The sequence below is a fragment of the Phalacrocorax carbo genome (assembly GCF_963921805.1).
Source record: "Phalacrocorax carbo chromosome W unlocalized genomic scaffold, bPhaCar2.1 SUPER_W_unloc_5, whole genome shotgun sequence".
NCBI classification, from domain to species: Eukaryota; Metazoa; Chordata; class Aves; order Suliformes; family Phalacrocoracidae; genus Phalacrocorax; species Phalacrocorax carbo.
The window spans coordinates 492634-503743 of NW_026990256.1; positions in this window are offsets into that span (position 1 = coordinate 492634).

Sequence of the window (11110 nt, forward strand, 5' to 3'; positions counted from 1 at the left end):
TCTCAACAGGTTTTTTTCCATGCTAATTTCAAAGCACAGCACTATACCAGCTAGAGTGAAGAAAATTAACTCTATCCCAGCTGAAACCATGACAGAGATAAAGACAGTGTAATAGGTAAAGCAAAAGCTGCGTGCGGAAGCAAAGCAAAACAAGGAATTCATTCACTATTTCCCATCGGCAGGCAGGTGTTCAGCCAGCTCCAGGAAAGCAGGGCTCCATCATGTGTAACGGTTACATGGGAGGACAACTGCCATCACTCCAGATGTCCCCCCTTCCTTCTTCTTCCCCCAGCTTTATATACTGAGCATGACGTCATATGGTATGGAATATCCCATTGGTCAAGTTTGGGTCAGCTGTCCTGGCTGTGTCCCCTCCCAGCTTCTTGTGCACCTGACAGAGCATGGGGAGCTGAAAAAGTCCTTGACCAGTGTAAGCGCTACTTAGCAACAACTAAAACATCTCCATGTTATCACCACTGTTTCCAGCAAAAATCCAAAACATAGTCTCATACTAGCTACTATGAAGAAATTTAACTCTACCCCAGCTGAAACCAGGACAAGCTGCATATGAACAGTTTTACTCATGAAGTGGCATCATGATATCTATGACTGTCATGCCAAGCCAAGGGCTTCTGGGCTAGTTGCAGCCTGAAGCTTATCCAGCCTGCAGACTCCACGGGGAGAGTGGGCTGAGCATGCACGAATTGCTGGAGTGGTGGCAACCAGCTCCTACCTACCTTGCTTCCTTCTTTGCCATTGCACTGGGTTGCTATATGTGCTCTACGTGGCCGTGTAGTATAGGTATATATCTGCTTCCTTCTTGGGAAGATGGTAGAATACCCTGGCCTCTATCGGCCACTCTGGTTACAGCAGTTATATGTCCTCCCTTAGGAGAGGCAGACTGACCAATGTGCTCACAGGCCCCTTAGGTTTGAAAGGTTGTACACTAGTCATAACCTGCACACTGTGAGGTCTCCAAAGCAAAGCGCTCCTAATATATCAGAAGTCACAGGTGAAGTCAAAGCCACTACTCAGTTCAGTGAAGGCTTCTGATGTAAGGACAAAGGGTGTGAAAATTACAACTCCTCCCCAACTCTCTTTTCTGGTAATGGAGTGAGCATATGAAATTTCAGGGCAAAGAGCAGTCCTACTGACTTCTGGAGAACTCCTTCTAGAAAATGTAATGAACACCAACTGTGAAAAAACAGGCTTTTTCATTCTCCATTGTAATCCAGTCTGCAAGACCATTTGCAACAATATACAGCTATTTGCAACTTGTTTGCTGATCCAGACCACTTTCACCTGCACGTCAGGTAGGTAAAATATTCTTTATTTGCAGTCAGAAATCACTGTGTGCAACATTTCCAATATCAATAAACTAAGTTCAAATCCATTTTAAAAATCTCATCTTTAAAAATTACATAATGGGTTTCTCAGTGCATTGTATGAGAGTGATTACTTTTCCATAGTGGGCAATTACAGATAATGTATACAACTTCAGATAAAGAAGGAAACAAACTCCAGGAAAAATCACGCTGCCTTAGACTTATGATGATACCAGTTAATTTTCATTAAAAAAAGAGATGTGCTTTTGTAGACATCCTGCCTCAGTTTCCCTTAAAACTTCCAAATTTATCCCATTACTTCTCCCTTCTTCTCTCTTTAATCAGTTTCTCTCTTACCGTTTTTGCCCTTTTCCCCCACCTGCCTACAAGGATAGTCCTTGGTCTTCCATTTTAAAAAAACCCTTTTCCTCGGCAATAACTGGTTTTCAAACTACTGCCTTCTCTCACCTCCAAGATTGTGGACTATGCTATTCGCTCTCTCTACTTAATTTTCCTGTAATTAAATGGTGACCCCTTAAATCAGGTCTCTGGCTTATGCTTTCTCTCTATTCTATCAAATTGTACTTTTAAAGGTTGATGATGTTCTCCATCTATCTGAATCCCCCATACTGTAACCAGAGCGATAGAATTAACCAACCATGGATGTTGCTATACTCCTTGTACAGCCCTATCCAACTGGACATTAAGTCTGGGGACATGGAGTATACCAATCAGTGTATTCTTTGATCTGTATTTTAGTCCCTAGGTAATCATTAATGTGAACAAAACAATAGACAATGTGCTTCTGTCAGAAAAGGATGACAAAATGTAGTTTCGTGTAGTGGACTGAGAAAACTGGCCAGGACTGCCAAGATTAAGAGCCAAGTAGGTAAAAGGTAATTCCGACAGGGGGAGATCGCGACCACTGACTCACGGACCACTGACCCAAGTAATACCACCTACTCAAAAAAGAACAACAGAAGAGGACAACCGAGCCTGCGCAGTAATTTACATATGGAACGAGCAAGTTTGTACCAATCAGTAGAAAGGAAAATAATGAATATGTATGAATATGTAAATTTTTGATCTATAAATTGTATGGGAAAGGTGTGTAAGGTATGCACGTTAGGAGGAGCGATCCCCCGTGCATCTGGCGCCGTGAATAAAGAATGCCTGCTCTTTAATACTAAATTGGTGTTAAAGAGTTGTTTCTGATTTTACTGTGTTTTTCGGTAACAGTACCACTGGAAGAGTGACAGTGACCATTCACTCAGAGCAATCAGGATTGCTTGGTCGCCTGAGCACAACCAGAAGTATGATTCCACATAGAGGAAAACAAAGATCAATTTGAAACAAGGAATTAATAAATACAACAAAGGGAGAAAAGATATCCCAAAACAGTTCTGCCTCTTCCTATCTGTGACCATCATCTCATGCTCATCCTATCTCATGGCCAAGAGTAGCAGGATGATCAATCTGAAATTACTCTAACAACATTCATATGATACTCCTGTCCATTGCAAGGTCATAATCTACAGCTACCACTGCTCTTTCACTCACATGGCTCTGAAATAAGACTGATAGGAAATACTGAAGGCAGGTAAATTGCCTTCTCATCATCCTTTCTACAAGTAGTTCAGCATCAGCTAGTAGTTAATAAGACCACCATTATACAGATGTTTGCTTCAGCAGAAGGTCAACAAAACCTCCCTGAAGCAATGTGATACCTTGTTCTACAGAGAGGCAACGATGGAGAAAAGGATGCACAATCCAGCATCCAAGGGAGTGACTTCATTGAAACTCCTTGTCTTTGTCTCTGAAAGATTACATTCTTAGCCCAAGTAAGTAAAAACTATGATTCAGGGAATAAATAGTTAAACGTTACTAATGCGATCTAGCGTAGCTCAACCAATGTTGGGGCCCAGAGCCAAAACTTAGCCAGGATAATGAGGTAGCCTTGGGCTGTAAGATAACAGGAACAGCCTGCATGATGACTGAAACTTGTTGCTTTGGGGGAGTCAGAAAGGCTTAAAGACAAGAAGTGCCTAAACAAAGTGTCCTTATAAGGACACTGCAGAACTACCAAACTCCTGTCTGGAAACCACCCCATGATCACTGAGGTTCCATGCAGAAGCACCCAGGACAAACAGGCAACAGCCTCACGACTGCCACTGTCAAAGGGGCCTCAGGCAAGAATGCACTCAAGGACATAATCTTCGCAAGCCTGATGGGGAACATCCTTGGGGGGGATGCAAACAACCTAGCAGCAGGCGCCAGTCCAAACCACGACAAAAGGAACTAAGGACATCTCCATCTAGATAAGAGTCAGAACACCAGTTGAAACCAACACACCTTGCAATACACTGACAAGATTACTGGATGGGCCAACTCATGACCATATGTGGAAGACTTAAAATGCATGGGTAATTAAGATGCAAGTATTATAATTAGTCCCATGAAAGCTAATGCATATGTATATAACTGAGCAATATAAGCTTTGTCCATCATGATTCACGGGGTGCAAGTTAGGAGGAGCGATCCCCCTTGCACCCAGCGCTGCAGTAAACATACCTGCTTTATAACTCTCTGAGTTGTAGAGTTTGTTTCCGTGTCTCAATTTGGCACCCCAGATGGGACCGTCTCTGTCCGGCTGTGGGACCTGCTGAGGATGGGACTCCTCTGGGTGCCCCCGAGATTTCTCGGGAGGACTCCCCACTCACCCAGATCACCGCGGGGACAGACAAGGACCATCATCGGCGGACCAGGTATGTTATAATTTAGTAAGGGGATACCTGTAAGTGGTGAGGAGACGTCCTACGTGAGGTAATGAGCATTGGTGCTCGCCCCTGGAAAGTTGGGGTTTGAGTCCCCATAAGGTGGTGGCAGGGTAAGTTCTATACCCTGACTAATGGTATCCTAGGTCCGGTCCTGGGTCCTCCTAGCCGTGGTGGCAGGAGTGGTGTACAGCATTGCCATAATTATTGTAACCCGTTGTAAAAATCCGGTACCACGTATTATGATTTACTTTATGCTGATCGGTGTGGACCTGTGGCAAACGGTTAATGGTTTACGATTTACGCTACACGTGAGCTTGACTATTGTTCTAATTGATATATTGTGTGATGAGAGTGAGAAGCGTAACGGGCTCTTTTGTGTGACCGAGTGTCTGCATTGTATGAGTGAGACGCAGCACAGCTGCGAAGCAAGTGTGGAGTTCTGATCCGTGGTTCCGTGTTCTCCACAAGGAGAGCGGCTGGAGACGAATGAAGCGTATGATAGACTTCGGAACAGTGTCATTTGAACCAAGTGTTAATTTTTGGTGTCCTATACATGGACCTTGGGATTTCTCATATAATCCAATCTTTATTTACCCAATGTCAAGGAAACTGGTCTGACTGGGATAAGATCGAGCATTCAAGTGAACTTAAGCAGGCAATCTGTGGGAATCTAAGGAACTATAAAGAATCAGTAGAAAGGCACGATAAGGGCAAGTTATCTAATTATTGTATGGGAGGAAGCGCGAAAAGGGAAAATATAAAAAGCCCTCTGAACGGAGCACGAAGTAGTGTCTGTCCGCTTTGTAAGCATTGTTGTTTGCCAAAAGGACTGTTGTGGTTCAGCCCCAGTCAGCAACTAAACACCACGCAGCCGCTCGCTCACACCCCACCTGTGGGATGGGAGAGAGAATTGGAAGAGCAAAAGCAACAAAAAAGAACTTGTGGGTTGAGATAAGAACAGTTTAATAATTAGAATAAAATAATGATAATATAATAAAAAGGAAAGGGGGGGGGAACCAGAAACAAATGGTACAACCGCTCACCACCTGCCGACCGACCCTGCCTGAAGACATGTACTGGATATTTTAAAGAACTTGTGATTTTCCTCCTGATGCGTACTGTGAGCAATTTACAAGTTGAATCTTTGTTGAATAAAGACAGATGCGTAAAATGAAAAGTATAACAGTCTCCAAAAAATCATACTTTTCAAAAACATCCCAACTACACTCTTCTTGTGAAGTGCTTTAAACAAGCTCTAAAAAGCCAGACAGGGGCCTCAATCACCCAATTATCTTGTGCTCAACCAGAACAAACATAAGAAGTCCATCTCTAGCGCTTCCTGGCCATCATTTCCACATCACACAGACCTCTTCAGTAGAAAGCTTATCAGCTGCTCATGATCAAATAACCCAGCCATCCAGAAGCTCTGCTTTCCCGCAGCAGTCACAACCAAAAAACCCCTAACCTCTTGGTTGACACGAATCAGAAAATCTCTCCAGAAAATCTCCAAACAGAAAACATACCTCAGAAACAGCTCAGTGGTGTTTTCCTTGCCACTGCCTTTGCGGAGGATCAGCACACCTATGTCACACAAAGCAATCATCTACGAATAAAGAGTCCTATTCGGACCTCCCTCTGAGCAAAAAACACCAGGACTTTGCACAACATCAGGCAATGGAGAATTGCTCTTCATTATGCATGTGACAATGTTTCAAAAAGCTGAAACGGCCCAGCACTGTGCCGCTTACTTGTGCGTTGTATTAATTTTTTTTTTTAACCTCTTGCTTCTTTGTTTCATTTTAGCCTTTCCAATCCATAGGCTGGCATTAACACTAAAGAATAACCACTTGTGTACTTTCCAAAACTCCTATTTAATATTTACCATTCAAACTCATCATGTGCTTACTGTTCTTCTCACAGCTTAACCTCTTCTGGGTCATGAATCCCGACCTCAAGGATAACTGCTAGAAGTGAGTTGCTCTGGTGAAGGGTAGGCTGGACAACAGACTTTTTCTTTCCATTAAGTCTTGAACTGGCCATTCTCCTTAGGCTCTTTGTTGGTTTTCTTGCTATCATCAGTTCAAGACTTCTTTCTGCCTGCCTAGATATGTCTGTGGCCTCCATCCCTGTAGTAGCCAACTGCCAATCAATTCTTCACTGTACCTTCTGTGTTAATCACAGTATTGTAACCAGGGTGATGGAATTAACCAACCATGGATGTTGCTATGCTCCTTGTACAGCCCTATCCAACTGGACATTAAGTCTGGGGACATGGAGTGTACGAATCAGTGTATTCATTGATCTGTATTTTAGTTCCTAGTTAATCATTAATGTGAACGAAACAATAGACAATGTGTTTCTGTCAGAAGAGGATGACAAAATGTGGTTTCGTGTAGTGGCCTGAGAAAACTGGCCAGGACTGCCAAGATTAAGAACCAAGTAGGTAAAAGGTAATACCGGCAGGGGGAGTTCGCGACCACCGACCCACGGACCACTGACCCAAGTAATACCACCTACTCAGAAGAGAACAATGGGAAAGGACAACTGAGCCTGTGCAATAATTTACATGTGAAGCGAGCAAGTTTGTATCAATCACCAAAGAGAATAATATTGAATATGTGTGGCTAAAATGAATATGTATTTTTTTGGTCTACATAAATCACATGGGAAAGGTGTGTAAGGTATGCATGTTAGGTGGAGCTATCCCCCGTGCATCCGGCGCCGTGAATAAAGAATGCCTGCCTTTTGACACTACATTGGCGTTACGAGGCTTATTTCCGATTTTGGTGACAGTATCACAGAGTGGTCATCTTGGAGGTCATCTTGTCCAACCCCCTGCTTAAGCTGGGTCACCTAGAGCCAGTTGCCAGGACCATGTCTAGATGTTTTTTGAATATCTCTAAGGGGGAGCGAAAACAAGTATTATTCCCACTGTACAGATAAGAATCAAACAGAAAGATCCGAGGTTTGCCAAGGAAGTTAAGGAACTGCAACTATAATTTTGATTCACACTAAGCCTTACTCAACATCACTGGGCACTTTAGAGGCTATTTCTGCCCTGTGGTGTTACAGGCTGAATAAAGAAGATAAAAGGCTGAAAAAGCCCAAATCCAGTGACAAGTGTGACGGTGGTAACTCAAGTATCACAGTTTTATTTAGTTAGCAGGTTGTCTGATTTTTTTTTTTGGTGGGTAGAAAGTAGCTAAATGAAAAAACCTGATGATTTAAAAGGAAAAAAAAGAGCTGGGAGGGGAAGAAAGTGAAGGACTGCAGGAGGAAAAGGTTGAAGATGAACAGATTTTAGTGCAAGACTCAAATTGCTACAAATTCTGGTCTGATCACCTGTGCAGACTTTTTAGTCTCACATAGCCCACAGTTGAGGTTTGGCCAAAGCATACCGTCTGCAGTAGCAACCAGGCTTGACCTAAGCATAAGACGACAAGGCGAATCCATCATCCTCCTTGGTTAGAAAATGGAGGCAACACGAAGGGTGAGCAGAGGGAGGCTGAGGAGTAGGGGCTGTTAAGACATTTACAGGGTAGGGAACAGCACGTTGAGTCAGTTTTTCACAAGATGAGGTGCTCTGCTGGCCCACAAATTGGCTGAGGCTACTTCTATGCTGGTTCCTCCCTGGCATTTTATTCTCAGGATCACTCCTGAGACTCCACCCATTCTTTCTTAGGATTATTTCTGATCCTAAATGTCCAAAAAAGTAATTTAGATGTATTCTTAAAGTAGTATCTATGGATCTCATTTTCTTTTGTGGCTGTTTGGCCTCTGGTCATGTTGTCCTCCTGTGATGGAGTCCCTACTCATTATGCTCCTCCCAAGCTGCAGGGTAGCACATCAGCTGCCAGCTCAGGGTGACATCCCAATTCTTTGCCTTTCCTGGAGCTCCTCAGCACACGGCAAAATTGGGCTGCCCACGCGTGGCCCCGGCGGAAGGCCGACAGGCAGGGAAGGGGAGGTGGAGAGGAAGGAGTTTTAAGACCGAACGCGAGGTGTGATGCCGCAGCGGTGAGAGCGCCGCGCCGCGGCCGCTGGTGGGACGGGACGAGACGAGACGGCGGCGGACCGGCGAGGAGGTAAAAGCCGCTCGTCGCTCCCAGGTACCCGAGGGGGGATTGAGGCGGGCGGCTGACTCGGCGCGGGAGGGAAGCGGCGGGAGGTGCTGCCGGGCCCGGCCCGCTTCCTGGCCTCCCTGGCACAGCCGCGTGTGCGCGCAGGGAGGTCCCCGCCAGTGGGATGGCCAGGCAGGCCCTAACGCTCTTCCCCCACCCCTGCCAACCCAGGAGCAGCAGAAGAGAGAGCGTGTGCCCTGTTTGCAGTGCTGAAATAACACCGAGACACTTCAGCACAAACGGATGCTAGCAGATGGTGCCCTGCTACACTGTAGGGCTGTACCAAGATTAATGCTAGCTGTGCAACAGAAACCAGTATGCAGGCATGTTCATCAACAGAGAGGTATTTATTGCCAGATTAAAATAAGATGCAGATGAGAAACATTTATAAGGCAGCAACTGGATGAGAAAAAAAATCCACATTCTTTGGTCACGTATAAAACAAAATCTGTTGGTATGCACACATTCTCTTAAATGCATCTTGTTCAAAACAGGATGCTATTTTTGACATCTCTTCCTGTTGCTATGGATTTTTTATCTACTGGCTGAAAGCCCACGTCAGGTACATTTGATACGGCCAGTTGCAGCAGCAAAGGGCCCGTTCTTCCAAAACCAGAAACTCCAGTTTCAACTATGGTTTGTTTTATTAAATCATTTCATATGTATACAGTAGTTCAGCACCCCTGTTGGCATAGGTGTTTAATCCAGTGGCTTTCACACAATGATGAATGTGCTCTGTGTTTTTATTTGCCTGCTGGGTTGTTCAGCACTGAAGATATGAGTATAAATATAAATATACCCACTGTTCTTAGTTTATTTTAAATTTCAGAAATACGTTTGGTAAGTTGGTGCTTTGCAGAATTCACTATTAGGACTACAGAAAATAATTTGTTTATATAAACGGATTAATGTTATTCTTAACAGTTAAATATATAACAGATTGTATATATTAATTAGCAATAGTTATACAGCAAACTGCTAAAACTTTTGACTGTGGATGTATAGAGAAACAATTTTGCCTAAGTGATTAATACTAAGTAGCAAAGTTGGAAAAGACAACAGGGTGTTTGGAGGACTGAAGGTAAGACAGGTAGAACTTTATGCTGTATCTTAGTGCAACAGCAACTCATGTTCCCCTCCTGACATGAGGGAAAGCAGTACTGCATTTGCACATAAGGCTTACATACCATTGGTGGCGTTCACCTAACTCAGCTGTACTTAAAACTTTCTAAGGGGTCACTAAGGTAGGGGATGAAAAGCCCTATTTAGCTCAATATAAGTGTTCCTACTCAATAAAGGCACACAATTGCTTGAAAGAGGAAGCTGCAGTACTGAAAGCAGAGTCAGTGCTTGACTGCATGAGACCATGCCTCTCACAGAAGGTGAATGATGTCTTACTTCAAAAAAATTTATGAAATGCAAACTCAGTTAAATCCTTTCAGGTTTCTTCTTTGCATGGCAACAATAAACCAGTGGTTGACTATTCTTAGAGCTGTTACTTGAACAACTGGGGAGAGGGAAAGCTAAAGTAAAGCTAAAGTTCCTACTAAGGCATGTACAAGATGGCTTGCTGTCCCTTCATTTTAGAACTTGTAGTTTGATTTACTGTCAAAGACCATAGAGGTCAATTTAAACAACCAACCAACCCTCCCCAACTTTCTTTTAGCATATAGGTTCCCTGCCCCCCCCCGCCCCCCCCCCCATTAGCAGGAGTGCCGTTTTAGATACCTGGTGAACTAAAACTTACAATGTAACTGTTTCACACAGACCAATTTTTTTTCCACAGTTAGAAATAGGTAGCCTCTGAAAATGTTAAGTTGCCAATATAAAGGAATGCATCAGCAAAGTAAGCCAATAATTCATAACTATCACTAAAACAGTGAAAAGAGAACTGCTTACAAAGGAAAATGGTGAGCTGATTTAAATTAAATTAAATTAAGCAATAGTGCTGCAGGCATTGCTCATAGCCATATCTCCAACTGTATACTGCTGAAGTAAAGCGTGCTTCAGGTTTCTTAAAAAAAAATGCTGTGTGCTTTAATGATTTAAATAACATAGATGACTGAATATTTTTCTTTCTATTGTATGTGTCTAAAGATATATTAAGATAAATAACTAGCAACTTGTCCTGGTTTTACTCAAGAGTGCTTAACAGTTGCCTGCATGATTCAATAAGATGGTGAGACTACTATGTTTCCCTTACTTGGACAAGTATCAGAACTTTAACTTGATTAAAATAGGATTAAGTTTTTCTCATTTTAGAAGAGCACTTGTATCCAGCATATGCACAAGATAGTATCAAGAAGCACACTGCTTAAATTGACAATGATTTATTGTGTTTAGGAACATTCAATAAATACCAATCTTTTAGCTTCAGTTTGGCAATCCTTTCCCACCAAAAATCTGTTGTTTCTTTGGTTTTTTGTGATTTTTTTCCCCCTGGTATTAACTCCATTGCCAGCAAAGGATGTATCAGAAGAAGTTAATAAATAATACACACAGATAGCAGTTCTCTAAACATGCCTCCTCTTTTTTAAAGGCATGATACAGATTTACTAAAAAGTCTTGAGCAAGTTCTTCACAGAAGAAAATTTTGGTACAAGTTGTCCTCTGAACATTGTTTTCTTCACCAATGCTGGTAATTTATTTCATGGAATACAGTATCTAAGCAGTACTGATGGATCATTTAAAACCAAGTATTTTTCCTCTTAAGGTAAGCTGAAATATGTGACTAGTACTGAACTGTGGAGAGCAACATCTTGTTTAATAAAAATGACATGGGAAATATGCAGCTTCGGCCTGTTTGCTGAAACGACCAAGGACAATGGATCAAAAAAAGGGCATGTACAAAGCAAGCTCTGCATGTTCCAGCAGTTTGCAAACAACA